The sequence below is a fragment of the Engystomops pustulosus genome, chromosome 4 (genome assembly GCF_040894005.1).
Source record: "Engystomops pustulosus chromosome 4, aEngPut4.maternal, whole genome shotgun sequence".
Taxonomy (NCBI): Eukaryota; Metazoa; Chordata; class Amphibia; order Anura; family Leptodactylidae; genus Engystomops; species Engystomops pustulosus.
The window spans coordinates 124,591,586-124,614,257 of NC_092414.1; positions in this window are offsets into that span (position 1 = coordinate 124,591,586).

Sequence of the window (22,672 nt, forward strand, 5' to 3'; positions counted from 1 at the left end):
ATGGTTATAACTTTTGAACACTGTTACTTATCAAAGCGATTCTGAGATTGTTTTTTCCCCACATGTTGTACTTCATTTTAGTGGTAAATGTTGGCTGATAAGTTTTGCGTTTATTTTCCAAAAAAAGAAAAAATGCTGAATTTTTAGAAAAATCTCACTTTTTTGAAATTCAAAATCATTACATTTTCAGGTAGATAGATTTACCACCTAAATAAGTTCCTGAATAACATTTCCCATATGTCTACTTTACATTTTCATAATTTTTGAAATGTCTGGATAATATATTTTGATGTCGCTCGGCTTACAAATCGAATAGCGATTTCCCGTATTTTCAGAATTTACTCTTTTGCGGATAAATACAGTTTTGAATGAAATGTTACATATTTAGTATCAAAACCCCCGTATATAATCAACCCATTTTCAAATCTGCACCCCTCAAACTATCAGAAACAGCTTTTAGGAAGATTGTTAACCCCTTGAGATCTTCATAGTAATTGAATCAAAATGGAGGTGAAATTTAGATTGGTCAAATTGTTCCGGTTATATGCTCATTTAGCCCTAAAATTTACACATTTCCAAAAGATAAAGATAGAAAACCCACCATACAATTTGTTCTGCAATTTCTCCCGAGTGCAGAGACCCCCCACATGTGGACGTTACTTGTTTTATGGGCGCACAGTGAGGCGCAGAATGGAAGGAGGGACCTGCAGCTGCCAGGATTTTAGTTTCCTCTTTGGTCCCTTTTGTAGGCTATAAATTTTCGCTTTTTCGTTATTGGGGCCATGTGCTGGCATTTTTTTTTTTTGCGGGATGAGATGCTTTTTCCAGTGTTGCCATTTTGGGGTTGGTATCACCTATTGTTGAAAATTTAGGAACTCGTTTTTGAGGGTATGAGTAGAAAAGCATCAATTCTGTACTGGATTTTTGACTTTTTTTTTTTTCGTGTTCACCGTTTAGCCTAATAATCATGTTAGCTTTATTCTATGGGACGATACGATTACGGGGATACCAGACTTGAATATATTTTCTTACATTTTACTAAATTTGTCAAATAAAACCGTAATGTGGGAAAAAATCGATCATTTTTGCATTGCTGTCTTCCAAGTGGCATAACATTTTTACTTTTTTGACTTGGGAGCTGGTTGATGGCTTTTTTTTTTGCGGGACATGCTGTACTTTGCAGCAGTATCATTATGGAGTACATATGTTTTTTTGATCACTTTTGAGGGCATTTTTTGTAAGATTGAATAGGTAAAAATGTTAATTTTTGGTGGGTTTTCAATAGTTTTTTTTAACGGCGTTCATCGTACGGGTTCAATAATGATTTACTTGTATTCTACGGGTTGTTACGGACGCGGTGATATTATATATGTGGGGTTTTTGTTATGATTTAGACTTTTTTGGGGTTATATGTCTCTTTATATGTTATGTGGCTTATGGGCATTTTTATTGATTTATTACTTTATTTTTTATTGAATAACATTTTTTTTTACTTTTTCACTTTTTCCACCATGGGAAATGACCAAGCAATCATCTGATTGCTTGTTCATGATAATACTCTGCAATAATCATGTATTGCAGGGTATTATCAGTGTTAGCCTATGCACTTGCATAGGCTGGCACTATGCCAGTAAGATGACGTCACAGATGCCATCTTACTGGCAGTGCCTGCAGGCAGTGCTGGGGACCAGATCGGACCCCAGCACTTCCATAGCAGCGATCGGTGCCCCCCGAAAACGGTTCCGGGGGGCCGATCGTGGGGGAAAGACCCCCCAGAGACATGTTAGATGCCCGACCGCGGGTGTTACACTGGGCTGCCGGCTATTAGTTACAGCCGGCACCCCATGTTTTCCGATGCCGGTTCGCCTCTGATCCAGAGCCGAGCCGGCATAAGCGCCGTGGCGGATATATCCGCCACTGAGCGCTAAGTCACTGCGCTCCGTGGCGTATATATCCGCCACGGAGCGTGAAGGGGTTAATAGGTGAGATTTATTTTGACTGTTATTTGGACTTTACTAAATACCCTCTGATGTTTTGTATAATATATATATATATATATATATATATATATATATATATATACAGTATATAATATACAAAATTCCAGAGCTGCACAACAGATGAAAAGATAGCTGCATAGCCGTAGGTTCCATGGCGTGAATCCCAATAATATGTTCAAGCAGGTCCGCCATCTTGGGGGTCTAGTGTGACTGTGTTCGAGGGCCCCCCTAAAAGGGGGGCAAGAGGGGCTAACAGTACCCACTAAACCCCCAAACCCGGGCCCTATATTAGAAAAATAAATCTATACTCACCTTTCAGCTTCTTCTCCCCGGCTCCGCGGCTCTGTCTTCTGCTCTTCTGGCCCGGGCGCATCAATATGACGCAGCAGTGTCACAGCCACGTGATGTCATATTGTATGCACCACATGGGCCCTTACATTATGATGTCCCGTGTCTGCGACACTGCCACGTCAAAGTGCGCCCGGGCCAGAGGAGCAGAAGACGGAGCCATGAGAAGATGGAGCCATGGGGCCGGAAACATTTCATTAAGGTGGGAATCTGGCAGGACATTTAATTAAGGGAGGAGTCTGGCAGGACATTTCATTAAGGGGGGCATCTGGGGTGGATATTTCATTAAGGGGGGCATCTGGCAGGACATTTAATTAAGGGAGGAGTCTGGCAGGACATTTCATTAAGGGGGGCATCTGGGGTGGACATTTCATTAAGGGGGGCATCTGGCAGGACATTTCATTAAGGGAGGAGTCTTTCAGGACATTTCATTAAAGGGGGCATCTGGCTGCACATTTCATTAAAGGGGGGCATCTGTCGGGACATTTCATTAAAGGAGGAGTCTGGCAGGGCATTTCATTAAAGGCAGGCATCTGGCATGACATTTCATTAAAGGGGGCATCTGGCAGGACATTTCATTAAAGGGAGGGGTCTGGCAGGACATTTTATTAAAGGGAGGCATCTGGGGTGGATATTTCATTAAGAGGGGGATCTGGCAGGACATTTCATTAAAGGGGGGCATCTGGGGTCGACATTTCATTAAAGGGGCGTCTGGCAGGACATTTCAATAAAGGGAGGCATCTGGTGTGGATATTTCATTAAGGGGGGATCTGGCAGGACATTTAATTAAAGGGGGGCATCTGGGGTCGACATTTCATTAAAGGGGGGCATCTGGGGTGGACATTTGAGTAAAGGGGGCATTTGGTAGGACATTTCATTAAAGGGGGCATCTGGCAGGCCATTTCATTAAAGGGGGGCATCTGGGGTGGACATTTAATTTTAGGGGGGCATCTGGGATGGACATTTCATTAAAGGGGGGCATCTGGCAGGACATTCTATTAAAGGGGGCATCTGGGATGGACATTTCATTAAAGGGGGGCATCTGGCAGGGCATTTCATTAAAGGGGGGCATCTGGCAGGACATTTCATTAAAGGGGGGCATCTGGGGTGGACATTTAATTTTAGGGGGGCATCTGGGATGGATATTTCATTAAAGGGGGGCATCTGGGATGGACATTTCATTAAAGGGGGCATGTGTGGTGGACATTTCATTAAAGGGAGCATCTGGCAGGACATTTTATTAAAGGGGGCATCTGGGGTGGACATTTCATTAAAGGGGGCATCTGGCAGGACATTTCATTAAAGGGGGGCATCTGGGGTGGACATTTCATTAAAGGGGGTCTGGCAGGACTTATTAAAGGGGGTATCTGGCAGGTCATTTCATTAAAGGGGGATCTGGGGTGGAAATTTAATTAAAGGGAGCATCTGGCAGGACATTTCATTAAAGGGGGGCATCTGGGTTGACATTTAATTAAAGGGGGGCACCTAGCAGGACATTTCATTAAAGGGGGCATCTAGAGGGGACATTTTATTAAATGGGGGTATCTGTTGTGAACTGGGTGGGGCTGACTGTGGACTGGTGGGGCTATCTATATACCCAGGGGACATGTGCTGGGGCTGTCTATATACTGAGTGGGCACACACAGGGGCTATCTATATACTTAGGGGACATGTGCAGGGGCTATCTATATACTGAGTGGGCACGTGCAGAGTCTAGCTTGTCATGGCTCAAAAATGTTTTGTAAAAAGGCAGCACTCTGGATTGTGTTTAAAAAGACGAGGGGGCACTGTCTCCGTCTGGAAAAATCAAGGTTTAATCACCAGAGGTGACAGGGCTTTTTTACTGTGAGAACTGTCAATCTGTGGAATAGCCTGCCTCAGGCGCTGGTCACAGCAGGGACAGCAGAGAGCTTCAAGAAGGGTCTAGATCCCTTCCTCATCCAATCCCTACTCTTCCTTGGTTTAACTTGATGGACATGTGTCTATTTTCAACCATATAAACTATGATACTATGAAAAGTGGGGAGAATATTTATTCCATTACAAAATCAATGGAATAAAGACTTACCTCACTTTTTAAACACAATTCGAAGGGCTGCCTATTCTTGATTGTGTATTATACATAATTTATGCATATCGTTATACATAGATTTCATATAAAGTATACTTTGTTGTTTTCTTTCCAATGCTCTTGTTTCTTACTAAGCGTGTAACAGTATTTGGTGAGGCAGACTGATGACACTTCAAACACAATGCTCTATGTCCCATGTTATACAAACATGAAAGAGCAGCTTATTCCGTCTCCTGGGAGGGTCTTTGTTTAGCAATCTGCATACAAGTCCTTGCAAAAAACTGATCTCCTAGGAGCCGATTTAAAGCACTGTGTGATATTTTGACGGGTGATTTCTTCTGAATAAGACACCCTGCCTTCAAAACATAATAAAACCTTTTGCACAGAAACTTCTACATAGATACATTATCAGAACCAATCTTACTACAAAGATACATTACAACAACCAAGATTACTACATGTATAGATACATTACCAAAAACAATTTTAATAAATAAAAACAGCAATGGATCGAAGTTTACTACAAAGTTACAATACCAGAAAAAAGAATTCTACAAACATACGGTATCCCAACCAAGATTACTATAGATATAGTAGGAGTAATACCTGGTATCTGCAGTGTAACCAAGCTAACTACCTACATTCAGAACCAGAACCGAGATTACTGCAAACATTCAGTATGTAACCAAAACCAGAAGTAATACCTAGAATCGGCAGTGGAACCAAGCTGACTGCCTAGATTCAGGACCAGAACCAAGATTACTGCAAACATACTGTATGTAACCAGAACCAGAAGTAATACCTAGAATCGGCAGTGGAACCAAGCTGACTGCCTAGATTCAGGACCAGAACCAAGATTACTGCAAACATACAGTATGTAACCATAACCAGAAGTAATACCTAGAATCGGCAGTGGAACCAAGCTGACTGCCTAGATTCAGGACCAGAACCAAGATTACTACAGATATACAGTATGTTACCAGAAACAGGACTAATACCTAATAAATTTAATTTAATCAGACGAACACAACTTTTCTCAGAACTTTTCTTAGCCTCAGAAAAAATTGAAGAAAATTGTGAAGGTTAAAAAAAACATGTCCCCAAAACCAATGTCTTCAGACATTTTTCTGCTATCCACAGGACAGGGGATGCATTTCTTATTGCATGTAACCCCTGGAACCCCATTAATCAGTAGAAAGGGTAACCTCATGTCTGTGTAAATCAGTATTTCCAGGATCAGTTGTTCTGTACACGGTCCTGGAAGTCCTATTGAAATCAATGATTTGCAGTATTAATTCATCTTAGAATCCATTCATTTTGATAGAAACTTCATAATAAATCAAAGGGTTATAATGAATTAATTTACAAATAGATCTGTGATGGAACATATTGGCTTTTAATTAAGTCCTTTAGGTTTTCTTATATTTATGGTGGTGAGAAGAAGCTTCTGTACTCTTCAGAACTGTTTAATAAATACTTGGTCTCCTGTCAATGAAAAACGGTGTGAATAAAGCTACTATATAGCGGACTCCTCTATTACGTGAACACATGTATTTCATGCGGATATGTACTACTTTAGCCCTTGTACAGCAACTTCTCCAAAACAATTTTTTTTACTGGGGTGTGAGAACTTTATTGTATGCACCAAGAATTAATTAAACAGTCCTGAGCAAAGTTTCATCTTCAGACAATTGTGTCACTCTAAGAAACAATGCTTGTATACCCACGGCTTTTGTCCTTTTTTGAAGTTTGAGACAAGAATTCCTTTATTCACGTAGATGATCTTTTCGGAAAATTAGACAGAAATAAATTAAAAAAGAATGTTTATAGATCTACCTGGGGGGAAACAAGAAATCCAATTAGAGGATCTTGGCAGCACAGTCAAGTTTTTCTGGACTGATGATTCTAAGAGAGAAAAACAGTTTTCTGCTTTTGGCACTTTTAACCAAGCAGCTTGAAGTGAAGTATAAGTTAAGATTTCAAACTAAATGAAATAATGATAAATACTTGAAGGAGACTTCTGAGACATTGTAAGAATATAATTACTATACACAAAGTGTAACTTGCTTCTCTCTCAAAAATACTGTGTGTCCATTTGCCATATCAGCTATATAGACATCACAAAGGATCCTCTAATTTAATGTAATAATTAGCTTATTCGGTAGCCACATATATCATTCAGCATGGAAAGCTTCACTGTAAAAACTACCCTTTATCTAGTGTAGTTGAGCTTTGAAAATGGTATGAAATTGAATGGTATGAAAGGTCAGGGCTAGTGGACCCACTGAACCACCACGAGTGATGACGAGCCGACTCCTGGGAGCAGAGTCTGAGTAGCATCCGGTTTTCACAAGAGCCCACTGCAAAGTGGGTTGGACTTCCTGGGGAGGGATACCACCAAGGCACTCCACAGGCACGACTTTGCTCACAGTGGTGGCCAAGGCGAGGTACAGAATCGTAAGGCTGAGATGGAGTCGTGGACCGGCTGGAGGTCAGGACAGGCTGCATGGGATTGGAGTCAGGAACAAGGCAAAAGGTAAGTGCTGGCAGCAGAAAGCTAAGTCAGGAACAGAATCGAGGTCAAAATGGGAAATCACTATAAATGCACAGGGAAACAGGAGTCAAGCTTTTTCTAGAGCATGATGAATCAAAGATCCGGCAGGGGACACAGGAAGGGCTGCAAGTTTAACAGGGAAGGCGTGGAGTCCGCCACTGCAGCGAGGTAAGATAAGCACGCTGCAGCCATGCTCCAGGGGCACAGGGAGGCACATGGGTGTGCCTGCGACCCAGGATATGGGTCGCAGGCGCACCTGTGACAATATAACTACCTTTCCACTACATTATACTCTCCAATAGAAATGTCTGCATGTAACTTTATTTAAACCAGGATAAAAATGTTGCCTGCATTTAAATAAGGGTTATCTCTAATGTAAGTAAGGAGTAAGGAGTTTTCCAGGTTTACATCTATGATATTATTATTTATATATCTGAGTATTAGACCTTGCTAACTGTGGCAACTATAGAGGTCACATAGCTCATAGTGGAGGGGGCACTGTTCAACACTTTGATACAATTAATGCATAGTAAATATTTCAGCTTTACTCTGTGCACTGAGATTTATGACACAAGCTGTCAGAACTGACCCCACCCCTTAGGAGTTCATTAACCTCATAAGGTTAGAAGGAGGTCATTCTTTAGTTAAGTTATTGAGGCTTTAGAGCAGGGATCAGGAACCTTTTTGGCTGAGAGAGCCAAGAAGGCCACATATTTTAAAATTTTATTCAGTAAGAGCCATACAATATCCACATGCCCCAAGTAGATAGGTAGTCCCGGTGTCACTGCTGCCCCTGTGATCTACGTCTCGGATTGCAGGCACACCCGTGCCCCTCTCTGTGGCGGCTCCCCTTTCCGAGCTCACTCAACTCACCAGTCTCCGGCTCACGTCCCGGCTAGCCAGCGCATACGCTGACACAGATTGAAAGGGCCAGTGCGCCACTGATTGGCGCTTCCCACTTCCCTGGTTCCTATAAAGACTGGCGGCTCCAAGCATTCCCCGTCAGATCTTAATGTGGAAAGCTCCCTCATAGGTATGAAGCACTGTTTCCTTCCCAAGTGTTGACCTCCCATTGTGACCGTGGACCTGTTCCTGATTCTGCTCCTTCGCTGTCAGCCCTGATCTCTTGCTCCATCCCGACCTTGCGTCATTGCCACCTGCCTTGACCGTCTGCCTGTTCTTGACCAAGAGACTGCCTCGTGATACTGTACCTCGACCTTGGCTGCCAGCATGGACAAGTCATGCCTGTGGAACACCCTGATGGTACCACGCTGCAGCAAGACCATACTGCTTTGCGTCAGGCTCTGGTGAAGACCAGGTGCCACTTAGATTCCGGTTCCAGGTGTCTGCTTACATCATTGTCCGTGGTGGTCAACGGGGTTCACTACTCCAAATCCTGACACCCACCATATGCATCCCAGTAGAAATTTAGTCACAGCAAAAAAAAAAAAAAGAATATTCACTTACCAGCGCTCCCTGCAGCCAGCTCCTCATCACTCCCATGGCGCCTGGGTTGTACAAAGAACATAGGCATACGGCAGCCATCACTATTTATTAAAGATCTGTCTGAGAGCCAGATGCAGCCAACAAAAGAGCCATATCTGGCTCCCGAGCCATAGGTTCCCTACCCCTGCTTTAGAGTAATATGCAGATGTAAAGGTTACTGCATTCTCACTACAGTCTGAGAACAGGTTGCATGAATGTAACTGGATCATAGTCACTTCTCAGTGTATAGCTGGTTTTATTTGTTGTTTGTGACATATTCTTTGGATATGCTGTGTCTGCATTAAGAATACAATTTAAATGTGCTTTCTACTGCAATAAGATAAATTCACCAACACACTTTACAGAGAACTGCAACACACCTTTAAGGGACACTGTTCTAGGAGCTAGAACCATGGTATCATTATAAAGACAATATTGTGCTGGAACTACCATAATGAAGTGCTTAGAACAGGGATCAGGAACCTTTTTGGCTGAGAGAGCCAAGAAGGCCACATATTTTAAAATTTTATTCAGTAAGAGCCATACAATATCCACATGCCCCAAGTAGATAGGTAGTCCCGGTGTCACTGCTGCCCCTGTGATCTACGTCTCGGATTGCAGGCACACCCGTGCCCCTCTCTGTGGCGGCTCCCCTTTCCGAGCTCACTCAACTCACCAGTCTCCGGCTCACGTCCCGGCTAGCCAGCGCATACGCTGACACAGATTGAAAGGGCCAGTGCGCCACTGATTGGCGCTTCCCACTTCCCTGGTTCCTATAAAGACTGGCGGCTCCAAGCATTCCCCGTCAGATCTTAATGTGGAAAGCTCCCTCATAGGTATGAAGCACTGTTTCCTTCCCAAGTGTTGACCTCCCATTGTGACCGTGGACCTGTTCCTGATTCTGCTCCTTCGCTGTCAGCCCTGATCTCTTGCTCCATCCCGACCTTGCGTCATTGCCACCTGCCTTGACCGTCTGCCTGTTCTTGACCAAGAGACTGCCTCGTGATACTGTACCTCGACCTTGGCTGCCAGCATGGACAAGTCATGCCTGTGAAACACCCTGATGGTACCACGCTGCAGCAAGACCATACTGCTTTGCGGCAGGCTCTGGTGAAGACCAGGTGCCACTTAGATTCCGGTTCCAGGTGTCTGCTTACATCATTGTCCGTGGTGGTCAACGGGGTTCACTACTCCAAATCCTGACACCCACCATATGCATCCCAGTAGAAATTTAGTCACAGCAAAAAAAAAAAAAAAGAATATTCACTTACCAGCGCTCCCTGCAGCCAGCTCCTCATCACTCCCATGGCGCCTGGGTTGTACAAAGGACATAGGCATACGGCAGCCATCACTATTTATTAAAGATCTGTCTGAGAGCCAGATGCAGCCAACAAAAGAGCCATATCTGGCTCCCGAGCCATAGGTTCCCTACCCCTGGCTTAGAAAGACAACATTCTTATTTTTACAATGACACTGACACTGTTCTTTCTTCTTTGTTGTGACTCTCCCTTTTGGATTCTGATTTTGTACTATCTTGTTGTAGCCTGTACTACTTATTTCTCAGTCTTGTTTTGCATCTGCACTGTGGCTTAGAGTTGGTCTAGTGATGAGCAGATCTGAACACTAGAAATTGGGGAACGGGTCTGAGTTTAGCTCAAACCCCCGATCTTGCTGCCCCCGATCTCGAGCATTAGCTCTTTAAATGCCTCTGGAAAAGCTGCAGGTTAAAGTTGTCTAGTAGTTGCATAACCCCCTTAACAAAAGGGAGAACATTTAGTTTATAGTAGGTATTTGGGTCACCCGAGAATTTGACGCCCTCATGTTGTAACTTAGTGGGGAAGATTTATCACTGCTTCTGAGCCAAAACTATATCAGGACCTGGAATATTGTTGCCTGGTGGCCATGTCGCCTGCCAGATTCATCAAGAGGCCTAAACTTCAAGATGTATCCAGTGCAGAAAGGGGGGGGGGCTGTCTGCTATCATATGCCGATCCAGGAGCATGTTGAATCTCCTCCCATGGAATATATGTTGCAGGATATTAATATTCAGTATCTCAGATTTGTGTAAATTCACTAAAATACACTAAGTAGTTAAGCATCTCAAAAGTATCTTCAAATATAGAGAGTCAATCCTGCATGTTTTTTTATTAAGGAGACCACAGCACTTCTAAACACTGGGCTCAGGATAAAAAGGCAGGACAGAGAACACTAAAACCAGCCCTGTAATATCACTGCATGCTCGCCTCTGCATATCCTAAATCAGTGATGGCGAACCTTTTATAGAGTGCCCAGACTACAACATAATTCCACTTATTTATCGCAAAGTGCCAACAAGGCAATTTAAACAGTAACTTCTTTCTCCATTCTCTGTCATAGCTTTCAATCGTATCAGTATCATGAGAACTCCAATACAGTAGATTCTGCTAAATAGGGCAAATTTTCCGACCTAGGGCAGGAACTAAAATGATAATGTAGATCTGCCCACCCCTTTCCCATTTCTCCTGTACTCTAAAATAGCACTGAGCGCAGCAAGTCCTGGGCTGTCTGGGAATCCATGAAGATAAGCAAGAAAGAGAAAAAAGTTTTTTGTGTGTGCTCACCCTTCTGTTGAGTCGTCCCAATTGATGGCCATTCTGGATGATAGAGACTCCTGGTCTGGATCCAAGGTGATAAATTGCAAAAAATAAGGGAAAAATATAAAGGAAATCCACACAGGCAACTGTTAAAAGTGAAAAATCTTCGTAGAGAGCTTTATTAATTACATATTAAAAATGTGACATCACGATAGAAAAGGGGAGAGCATGGTAGGTGACGCGTTTCGAACAAAAGATGTCCTTAGTCATACCCATTAGCATTATATATGTTAGTGGTGGCAATTGAACATATTCCTCCAACTAAACGAGGAGGCAATCGTAAAAAGACACTTCACATGCGCGAAGCGTATTGGATTTTGCTATTAGACACAAACGATCACCTAATGGTATGAATTTCAGGAACAATCTTATGTTTATCTACTAATATTTCTACTCATAGTTACATTTTGTTTACACATTTGTACACTTACCAGCGGCTCAACATACATGAGGTCCTCCCCCAGCGATCATGTGACTCTCCTACCTGACACCCCCCCTCCCGCCTCTTACCAGACTTCCGGTGGCGTTCTCCTCTAATGCATAAAAGGTATTTGCAACATCATTTCTAATGGGTATGACTAAGGACATCTTTTGTCCAAAACGCGTCACCTACCATGCTCTCCCCTTTTCTATTGTGATGTCACATTTTTAATATGTAATTAATAAAGCTCTCTACGAAGATTTTTCACTTTTAACAGTTGACTGTGCGGATTTCCTTTATATTTTTCCCTTATTTTTTGCAGTCCATGAAGATACCTTGCATCCTCTTTGGTGATGGCCTGGGTGCCCAAAGAGAGGGTTCTGAGAGCCACCTCTGGCACCCGTGCCATAGGTTTGCCACCACTGTCCTAGGTGATACGGGACAACCACAAAGACGGTCCATCCCTACACCAAAGTGCAGACACAAAACAAGACAAACATATAACAGTGGTAAAAAAAATTATGTGGCACAGCTGAGATAGCATATAAAGTATAGTATTATATAGTATTGTATTATTGTACACAGTAGGATATTTAATAAAATGAGCCAAATATCAATATACCAGAAGTACAGACATATTGCAAGCAGGCACAGACAAGAGAGCTAGCAAGAAGATGCAGAGAACCGGGCAAGGTAGATTCATCGAGAAGTCCAGCCAGATAGAATTCAACATCTCATGCTAATGTTCTACCTGGCGGAATTTAAGTCTTTCTTGTCTAAAATTAGACTGTCAAACTTGGAAGACAGCAATAGTGACTGCCTTCCATATTGCTATATATTCTTTACTTGTATGATTGGTGGACTCACAGTTCTATAAATAATTAAAATTATTATAGAATAAATTTATAAATACAGAACTTGACATTAACATTTCTGTTACATGCACTGAGCTTAAGAGAACAGTCGCACAAGGAATCTGATAAACATGCTTTACAGTAAAGGCTTGAAAAATGTTGCATCTTGCCAAATACTTAAGATGATGAAATTGTCAACAAGTGACAAAGATCTTTTGGAAATCTTATTTGACCTTAAAACATGCAAAATGTCTTCACTTGGGGCAATTCTAATTCTATAAAGCAATAATGAGAACTTGTGGTGCTAAATGTCACTTGTACTTTCTGTGTACTTCCAAAAATAAAGGCCAAGGGAAATGAATGGCGCTGTATTCCTCTGAGCTTGGTGTACTTTCTGTCAGGAAGAAGCCTTTCAAATTCTAGAGGTTTGTTATCTCTTGGAACAAATTGGCATGAGTCACTTGAATTGAGACTTTAATGAAAGCTATTTTTTTCTGTGATGTTTGCTAAATGTGAAAGCCCAAGATCTGGAAGAGAATTTAAATTGGTTTCTAATCTTATCTCTAAAACCTAAAGGGATGTTCATAATTCTTGCTTTCAGCTAAACTTGTGCTGCCTGCGGATGTCTTACTTTGTTAGCAAATGAAAAAGTCTTAAGTTCCTAAAAACTAAAATATTCTCCTATTTTACTTCTCAATAAAAAGGAAAACTTGCATTTACATCATTGTCCTGAGCTGGTACAAAGACCAAATTATGCAAATAATTGTGATCGCTTATATACTCTTTTTCTGGTGTACCAGCCGTGACATAATTTCAAGTGAATTCCTAGTGAACTGCCAGGCATTGTGATTATTTTACCCTTGGGCTTGGAAGGGTGTGAAGGGTGCATGGTTGGTGACGGAGTAGGCGAATGCGGGTGCTCTTGCACACGCATCTGCGCACTTGCTATTGCCTGCAACCATTGAAGTTTGCGTGGTCACTGGTAATAGCACAATAGCTCACAGACAGCCAGAACCTCCTGATTTATCTGGTGGTGCCAGAGGAGGATTGTTACCATGATAAATATCTCTTTATCTTCCCTGTCTTGAATGGAAAACTAGACAAAGCACTCAAACATGAATAACCCCAATATCCTAATATTCCTCCTTTAACCTGATTTTTTCTCTGATCTTATTTAGACATCTCAGATTTTACTTAAAACTTAAAAAAATAGGTAGAAATAAGGTCAGTATATTTATTCAATCAGCAAACCATCAAGGCTTGTTATATGCTGTCAGATTTTGATTACAGCACCTTGACGAAGCATCAGCGAAACGTGCGTCGGGGTGTTGTTTACTGGCCCCTTAGGATTCCCCACTGAGCCTATCATCATGCTTTCGGGTAAGCACTAATTGTATATATGTATTGTGGGAGCCGGAAGGTACCTACGGTCTCCACTTCACATAGGACCGATACAGGTCAACTAATTGTTTACATTCCTGTCTGCATCTTACTATTTGTCAGACTTGTAGTCTGTACTGTTATTTACTGACTTTTAGGCTCTGGGGAAGGGGGGTTCTTCTGAGGGTGATTGTGTTTCCTATGGTTGCCCCATTTCCATCAGGGGCCACTTGTTTCTCCCCTTTTTTCTTCCCTATCACGTGATATATACTTTGTATTGTTTGCATCATTACTTTAGTAAAATATATTTAGCATTTTTATGGATGGCTCTTTACTAGAGATGAGCGAACATACTCGTCCGAGCTTGATGCTCGTTCGAGCATTAGCGTACTCGAAACTGCTCGTTGCTCGGACGAATACTTCGCCCGCTCGAGAAAATGGCAGCTCTCGCCGTTTTGCTTTTTGGCGGCCAGAAACAGAGCCAATCACAAGCCAGGAGACTCTGCACTCCACCCAGCATGACGTGGTACCCTTACACGTCGATAGCAGTGGTTGGCTGGCCAGATCAGGTGACCCTGGGATAGACTAGCCGCTGCCCGCGCTGCTCGGATCATTCTGTGTCTGGATGCCGCTAGGGAGAGAGCTGCTGCTGGTTAGGGAAAGCGTTAGGGTGTTCTATTAGAATAGTGTTAGGCAGGAGTGATTCAACAAGAACCCAACAGCCCTTCTTAGGGCTACAATAACGTTATACTTTTTTTTTTTGTTTGCTTGTGGCTGGACTTGCTGGCACTAGTAGTGCAGCTAGTACCATATTGTGAGGAATTTGCAGGGGGACTTGCTACCGTTGTGTTTAGCTCTTAGTGACACACATATCCACCTCAAACACCAAAGTGGGAAAATTTATTAGGGGTTTGATTTCAATTAGGCACAGTCTGGCAGTTTCTTTTTATTTTACGTTTATTTTTTCATAACTCAGCGTCATCTCATCAGTGTGCTTTCATACTTGGCTAGAAAATAGCCAAAGGAGAATCCAAACGGCTTACTTACGCCTACAATAGCGTTATATATATTTTATTTCTGGTTGATCTGCTGGTGGCTGTCCTTGCTGCAGTGCATCTACAAGCCAATTGTGAGGAATTTGGAGTGAGACTTGCGACCGCTGTGTTTAGCGCTTAGTGACGCACATATCCATCGCAAAGACCGAAGTGGGAAAATTTATTAGGGGTTGGATTTCAATTAGGCACAGTCTGGCAGTTTCTTTTTATTTTACGTTTATTTTTTCATAACTCAGCGTCATCTCATCAGTGTGCTTTCATACTTGGCTAGCAAATAGCCAAAGGAGAATCCAAACGGCTTACTTATGCCAACAATAGCGTTATATATATATTTTATTTCTGGTTGATCTGCTGGTGGCTGTCCTTGCTGCAGTGCATATACTAGCCAATTGTGAGGAATTTGGAGTGAGACTTGCGACCGCTGTGTTTAGCGCTTAGTGACGCACATATCCATCGCAAAGACCGAAGTGGGAAAATTTATTAGGGGTTGGATTTCAATTAGGCACAGTCTGGCAGTTTCTTTTTATTTTACGTTTATTTTTTCATAACTCAGCGTCATCTCATCAGTGTGCTTTCATACTTGGCTAGAAAATAGCCAAAGGAGAATCCAAACGGCTTACTTACGCCTACAATAGCGTTATATATATTTTATTTCTGGTTGATCTGCTGGTGGCTGTCCTTGCTGCAGTGCATATACTAGCCAATTGTGAGGAATTTGGAGTGAGACTTGCGACCGCTGTGTTTAGCGCTTAGTGACGCACATATCCATCGCAAAGACCGAAGTGGGAAAATTTATTAGGGGTTGGATTTCAATTAGGCACAGTCTGGCAGTTTCTTTTTATTTTACGTTTATTTTTTCATAACTCAGCGTCATCTCATCAGTGTGCTTTCATACTTGGCTAGAAAGTAGCCAAAGGAGAATCCAAACGGCTTACTTACGCCTACAATAGCGTTATATATATTTTATTTCTGGTTGATCTGCTGGTGGCTGTCCTTGCTGCAGTGCATATACTAGCCAATTGTGAGGAATTTGGAGTGAGACTTGCGACCGCTGTGTTTAGCGCTTAGTGACACACATATCCATCGCAAAGACCGAAGTGGGAAAATTTATTAGGGGTTGGATTTCAATTAGGCATAGTCTGGCAGTTTCTTTTTATTTTACGTTTATTTTTTCATAACTCAGCATCATCTCATCAGTGTGCTTTCATACTTGGCTAGAAAATAGCCAAAGGAGAATCCAAACGGCTTACTTACGCCTACAATAGCGTTATATATATTTTATTTCTGGTTGATCTGCTGGTGGCTGTCCTTGCTGCAGTGCATATACTAGCCAATTGTGAGGAATTTGGAGTGAGACTTGCGACCGCTGTGTTTAGCGCTTAGTGACGCACATATCCATCGCAAAGACCGAAGTGGGAAAATTTATTAGGGGTTGGATTTCAATTAGGCACAATCTGCCATTTCCTTTTTATTTTACGTTTATTTTTTCATAACTCAGCGTCACCTCATCTGGCATAGCAGTGTGCTTTCATACTTGGCTAGAAAATAGCCATAGCAATAGGATAGCATTGTTTGGTTTTAAAAACTAAAAAACACAAAAAAAAACTAAAAAACACAAAAAAACACAAAAAAAAGTTAAAAAAAATATTAAAGTTATAACTTTCATTTTCAAAATGTTTAACCCGAGGGCTAGGGGTAGAGGACGAGGGCGGGGACGTGGGCGTCCAACTACTGCAGGGGTCAGAGGCCGTGGTCCTGGGTGGGGTGAGACACCACCTGCTGATGAGGGAGCAGGGGAACGCCGCAGACCTACACTCCCTAGGTTCATGTCTGAAGTTACTGGGACTCGTGGTAGAGCACTGTTGAGGCCAGAACAGTGCGAACAGGTGATGTCGTGGATTGCCGACAATGCTTCGAGCAATTTGTCCACCAGTCAGTCTTCCACGCAGTCCACCCATGTCACCGAAATCGGCACTCCTCCAGCTCCTGCACCTCAGCCTCCTCCCCCCCAGTCTGCCCCCTCCCATGAAAATTTGGCATTTGAACCGGCATACTCTGAGGAACTTTTTTCTGGACCCTTCCCACAGTCACAAACCACTTGTCCGGTTGCTGCTGAGCAATTTTCCGATGCCCAGGTTTTCCACCAGTCGCAGTCTGTGGGTGATGATGACCTTCTTGACGTAGTGGAAGAAGTGTGTAAAGAGGTGTCCGATGATGAGGAGACACGGTTGTCAGACAGTGGTGAAGTTGTTGTCAGGGCAGGAAGTCCGAGGGGGGAGCAGACTGAGGGATCGGAGGATGATGAGGTGACAGACCCAAGCTGGGTTGAGAGGCCGGGTGAACACAGTGCTTCTGAGACGGAGGAGAGTCCTCGACCAGAACAGGTTGGAAGAGGCAGTGGTGGGGCCAGACGGAGAGGCAGGGCCAGAGCAGGTGCATCAGCGCCAAATGTGTCACGTAGTGAAGCTCCCGTGGCGAGGGCTCCCGCGGCGAGGGCTAGATTTTCAGAAGTCTGGAGGTTCTTTAAGGAAACACCGGATGACCGATGGACTGTGGTGTGCAACCTTTGCCAAACCAGGATCAGCAGGGGTTCCACCACTACTAGCTTAACTACCACCAGTATGCGCAGGCATATGAATGCTAAACACCCCACTCAGTGGCACCAAGCCCGTTCACCTCCGGCCGTGCACACCACTGCTCCTTCCCCTGTGTCAGCTGATAGTCAGCCCCCTGCCCAGGACCCTGGCACAAAAACCCCATCGTCGCCTCCACGATCCTCCACAGCATCCACCAGCGTTCAGCTCTCCATACCCCAGATGCTGGAGCGGAAACGGAAATATAGTGCAACCCACCCGCACGCCCAAGCCCTTAATGTCCACATCTCCAGATTGCTTAGCCTGGAGATGCTGCCCTATAGGCTAGCAGAGACCGAGGCCTTTCGCAACCTCATGGCGGCGGCCGCCGCTCGGTATTCGGTCCCCAGCCTCCACTACTTTTCCCGATGTGCCGTCCCAGCCCTGCACCAGCACGTGCCAGACAACATCATCCGTGCCCTGACCAACGCCGTTTCTGACAAGGTCCACCTGACCACGGACACGTGGACGAGTGCTGCCGGGCAGGGCCACTATATATCGCTGACGGCACATTGGGTTAACTTGGTGGAGGCTGGGACCGAGTCTGACCCTGCGGCTGGTCATATACTGCCGACGCCGAGGATTGCGGGGCCTACCTCGGTCCAGGTCTTTCAGGCCTACTATGCCTCCTCCTCCTCCCACCCCTCCTCCACCTCCTCCTCCGAACTACCATCCGTGGGCATGGCGCCATCAGTCGGTAGCTCTAGGCACAGCAGCAGTGCCGTCGCTAAGCGACAGCAGGCGGTGCTCAAACTGCTGAGCCTAGGCGATAAAAGGCACACCGCCCAAGAGCTATTACAGGGCATCACGGCACAGACTGATCTGTGGCTGGCACCGCTGAACCTGAAGCCAGGCATGGTTGTGTGTGACAACGGCCGTAACCTGGTGGCGGCTCTGCAACTCGGCAGACTGACACATGTGCCATGCCTGGCCCATGTGTTAAATCTGATAGTTCAGCGTTTCCTCAAGACATACCCCAATCTGTCTGATTTGCTCACGAAGGTGCGCCGCATCTGTGCGCATTTCAGGAAGTCCAGCACAGATGCTGCCACTCTCAGGGCAGCGCAGCGCCGCCTCCAACTGCCCGCTCACCGACTGTTGTGCGACGTGCCCACGAGGTGGAATTCAACATTAACCATGTTATCCAGAGTTTACCAGCAGCGCAGAGCGATTGTAGACTGCCAGATGTCAACTTCCACCAGAACTGGTAGTCAGGTCAGTCAGCTTCCTCAAGTCTACAATGAGGAGTGGACGTGGATGTCTGATATCTGTCAGGTGCTGAGTAACTTTGAGGAGTCAACACAGATGGTCAGTGGCGATGCCGCCATCATCAGCCTCACCATCCCGCTGCTTGGCCTGTTGAAAAACTCTCTGATCAGCATGAAGTCGGAAGCTTTGCGCTCGTCACAAGAGACGGGGGAAGAAGATTCCCTTGTTGATAGCCAAAGCACCCTTAGGTCTGTTTCTCAGCGCATATCGGAGGAGGTGGAGGTGGAGGAGGATGAGGAGGAAGAGGAGGAGAATGTTGGCGAGACACAAGTGGGGACCATTGTTGAGTCCTTCACTATTCAGCGTGTATGGGCAGAAGAAGAGGAGTTGGAGGAGGAGGAAATGGACAGTCAGGCCAGTGAGGGGAGTGAATTCTTACGCGTTGGTACTCTGGCGCATATGGCAGATTTCATGCTAGGCTGCCTATCCCGTGACCCTCGCGTTCAAAGAATTTATTCCAGCACCGATTACTGGGTATTCACTCTCCTGGACCCATGGTACAAGCAAAATCTTTCCACTCTCATCCCTGGAGAGGAAAGGAGTGTGAGAATGCATGAATGCCAGCAGGCCCTGGTGCACAAGCTGAAACACTATTTCCCTTATGACAGCGCTAGCGTCAGAGTGCGTAGTTCTGCGGGACAAGTAGCGAGGGAGAGTAGGCGAGCAGGCAGCTTGTCCAGCACTGGCAAGGGTACGCTTTACAAGGCTTTTGCCAGCTTTATGTCACCCCAGCAAGACACTGTCACCTGTCCCCAGTCTCGGCAGAGTAGGGCTGATCTTTACAGAAAGATGGTGAGGGAGTACGTAGCTGACCATACCATCGTCCTAAATGATCACACAGCTCCCTACAACTACTGGGTTTCAAAGCTGGACATGTGGCACGAACTGGCGCTGTACGCCTTGGAGGTTCTTGCCTGCCCTGCCGCTAGCGTGTTGTCTGAGCGGGTTTTCAGTGCAGCTGGTGGCATCATCACCGATAAGCGTACACGCCTGTCGACTGACAGCGCTGACAGGCTGACGCTTATTAAGATGAATAAAGCCTGGATTTCTCATAATTTCCAATCTCCACCAGGTGAAGGAAGCTCAACCTGAATAATTTATCCACTCCTCCTCCTGCTCATTTTCCTCCTTCTCCTCCTCTTTGTACACTAAAGCAGAGGAAACTGGCTATTTTTTGACAGGGCCCACTGGCTCTAGCTATAGTACTTTATGCATTTAATTTTTCTGGAGGGCCACCTACCCGGTCCTCTGTTTTAAACAATTTTTGGGAGTGCCACATACAGGCACTCAATCTATTTAATTTTTCTGGAGGGCCACCTACCTGCTCCTCTGGTTTGAAAACTTTTTTGGACTGCCACATACAGGCACTCAATCTATTTCATTTTTCTGGAGGGCCACCTACCTGCTCCTCTGGTTTGAAAACTTTTTTAGACTGCCACATACAGGCACTCAATCTATTTATTTTTTCTGGAGGGCCACCTACCTGCTCCTCTGGTTTGAAAACTTTTTTGGACTGCCACATACAGGCACTCAATCTATTCAATTTTTCTGGAGGGCCACCTACCTGCTCCTCTGGTTTGAAAACTTTTTTGGACTGCCACATACAGGCACTCAATCTATTTCATTTTTCTGGAGGGCCACCTACCTTCTCCTCTGGTTTGAAAACTTTTTTGGACTGCCACATACAGGCACTCAATCTATTTCATTTTTCTGGAGGGCCACCTACCTGCTCCTCTGGTTTGAAAACTTTTTTGGACTGCCACATACAGGCACTATCCAAATTAAATTGTCTCCATAGCAGCCTCCACACGTTGTCTCCATTGCTACCTCCAAAAGTCGTCCATATAGCTGCCTCCATACATCGTCCCCTTATCAAACGAGGTGTGTCAGGCAGAAATTTGGGTTGTTTTCATGGATTCCACATCAAAGTTGTTAACTTTGTCGCCACCCTGCTGTGTTATCCACAAAATATACTGGCAAAATTTTACCATTTACGGATATTATTTCAGCGCTTCTTGCGCATCTGTTTACATTCCCCTCACCCGCCATATCCTAAACTTATAAGAACGCTACTACACTTAACTTGGTGCAGGCTGGGACCCAGGGGCTGGTCATATACTGCCGACGCTGAGGATTGCGGGGCCTACCTCGGTCCAGGTCTCAAAGGCCTACTATACCTCCTCCTCCTCCCACCCCTCCTCCACCTCCTCCTCCGAATTACCATCCGTGGCCATGGCGCCATCAGTCGGTAGCTCTAGGCACAGCAGCAGTGCCGTCGCTAAGCGACAGCAGGCGGTGCTCAAACTGCTGAGCCTAGGCGATAAAAGGCACACCGCCCAAGAGCTATTACAGGCCATTCCACCTCAAACTTGTTAACTTTGTCGCCACCCTGCTGTGTAATCCACAAAATATACTGGCAAACTTTTATCATTTACCGATATTATTTCAGCGCTTCTTGCGCATCTGTTTACATTCCCCTCACCCGCCATATCCCAAACTTATAAGAACGCTACTACACTTGATCTTATACAAAAGGTTCTTAGAAGTGCTGTTTGGGGAGTAGCCTAGAGACAGGGGCTTGGATTGGCGAAAGCTCGCCTGGCAGCGGAGCGCCAGCTCCATGCCAAGATCCAACTAACATAGTTTTAACTGCAGCACCTTTAATCTACTACTAGTTCACTGCCTCCATACATGGTCCCCTTATCAAACGAGCTGTGTCAGGCAGAATTTTGGGTTGTTTTCATGGCTTCCACAACAAACTTGTTAACTTTGTCGCCACCCTGCTGTGTAATCCACAAAATATACTGGCAAACTTTTATCATTTACCAATATTATTTCAGCGCTTCTTGCGCATCTGTTTACATTCCCCTCACCCGCCATATCCTAAACTTATAAGAACGCTACTACACTTGATCTTATACAAAAGGTTCTTAGAAGTGCTGTTTGGGGAGTAGCCTAGAGACAGGGGCTTGGATTGGCGAAAGCTCGCCTGGCAGCGGAGCGCCAGCTCCATGCCAAGATCCAACTAACATAGTTTTAACTGCAGCACCTTTAATCTACTACTAGTTCACTGCCTCCATACATGGTCCCCTTATCAAACGAGCTGTGTCAGGCAGAATTTTGGGTTGTTTTCATGGCTTCCATGTTAACTTTGTCGCCACCCTGCTGTGTAATCCACAAAATATACTGGCAAACTTTTATCATGTACCGATATTATTTGAGCGCTTCTTGCTCACCTCCTTTGGTTCCTCTCTGCCACCCATTGGTTTGAATCCTGAGTCCATTTAGGGTATGTCGCCATGCCACTCTCTAGCCTGCCGCTGCTGCCGCTGCCTCTGCATGCCGTCCCCTATAGTGTCAGGGTCAATTATTGCATGTTTTAGATGCTATCTAGCTTCATTCTGTCACTCTGTCATGGCCATGCTGTTGCCCATAATTTTGGCATAATGGTGCGATTAAGCAGCCTCAGAGGCATCCATGCATGCTGCCCCTGCTGTTTCCTGTCCATTTCCGTGGTGTTTCCATCCTTTTCTGAGGTTCCCAGGTGTTTGGCCAAGCTTCCCTGTGCAGAGCCTTGGTCCCCTTGAAAAATGCTCGAGTCTCCCATTGACTTCAATGGGGCTCGTTATTCGAGACGAGCACTCGAGCATCGGGAAAAGTTCGTCTCGAATAACGAGTACCCGAGCATTTTAGTGCTCGCACATCTCTACTCTTTACCGCTCTCTTTGCTTGAGTTGTGTATTAAAACTTAAAAAATAGGTAGAAATAAGGTCAGTATATTTATTCAATCAGCAAACCATCAAGGCTGGTTTTATGCTGTCAGATCTTGATTACAGCACCTTGAGGGTCTCAATACAACCTCATTCACTATACACTCACCGGCCACTTTATTAGGTACACCTGTCCAACTGCTCGTTAACACTTAATTTCTAATCAGCCAATCACATGGCGTCAACTCAGTGCATTTAGG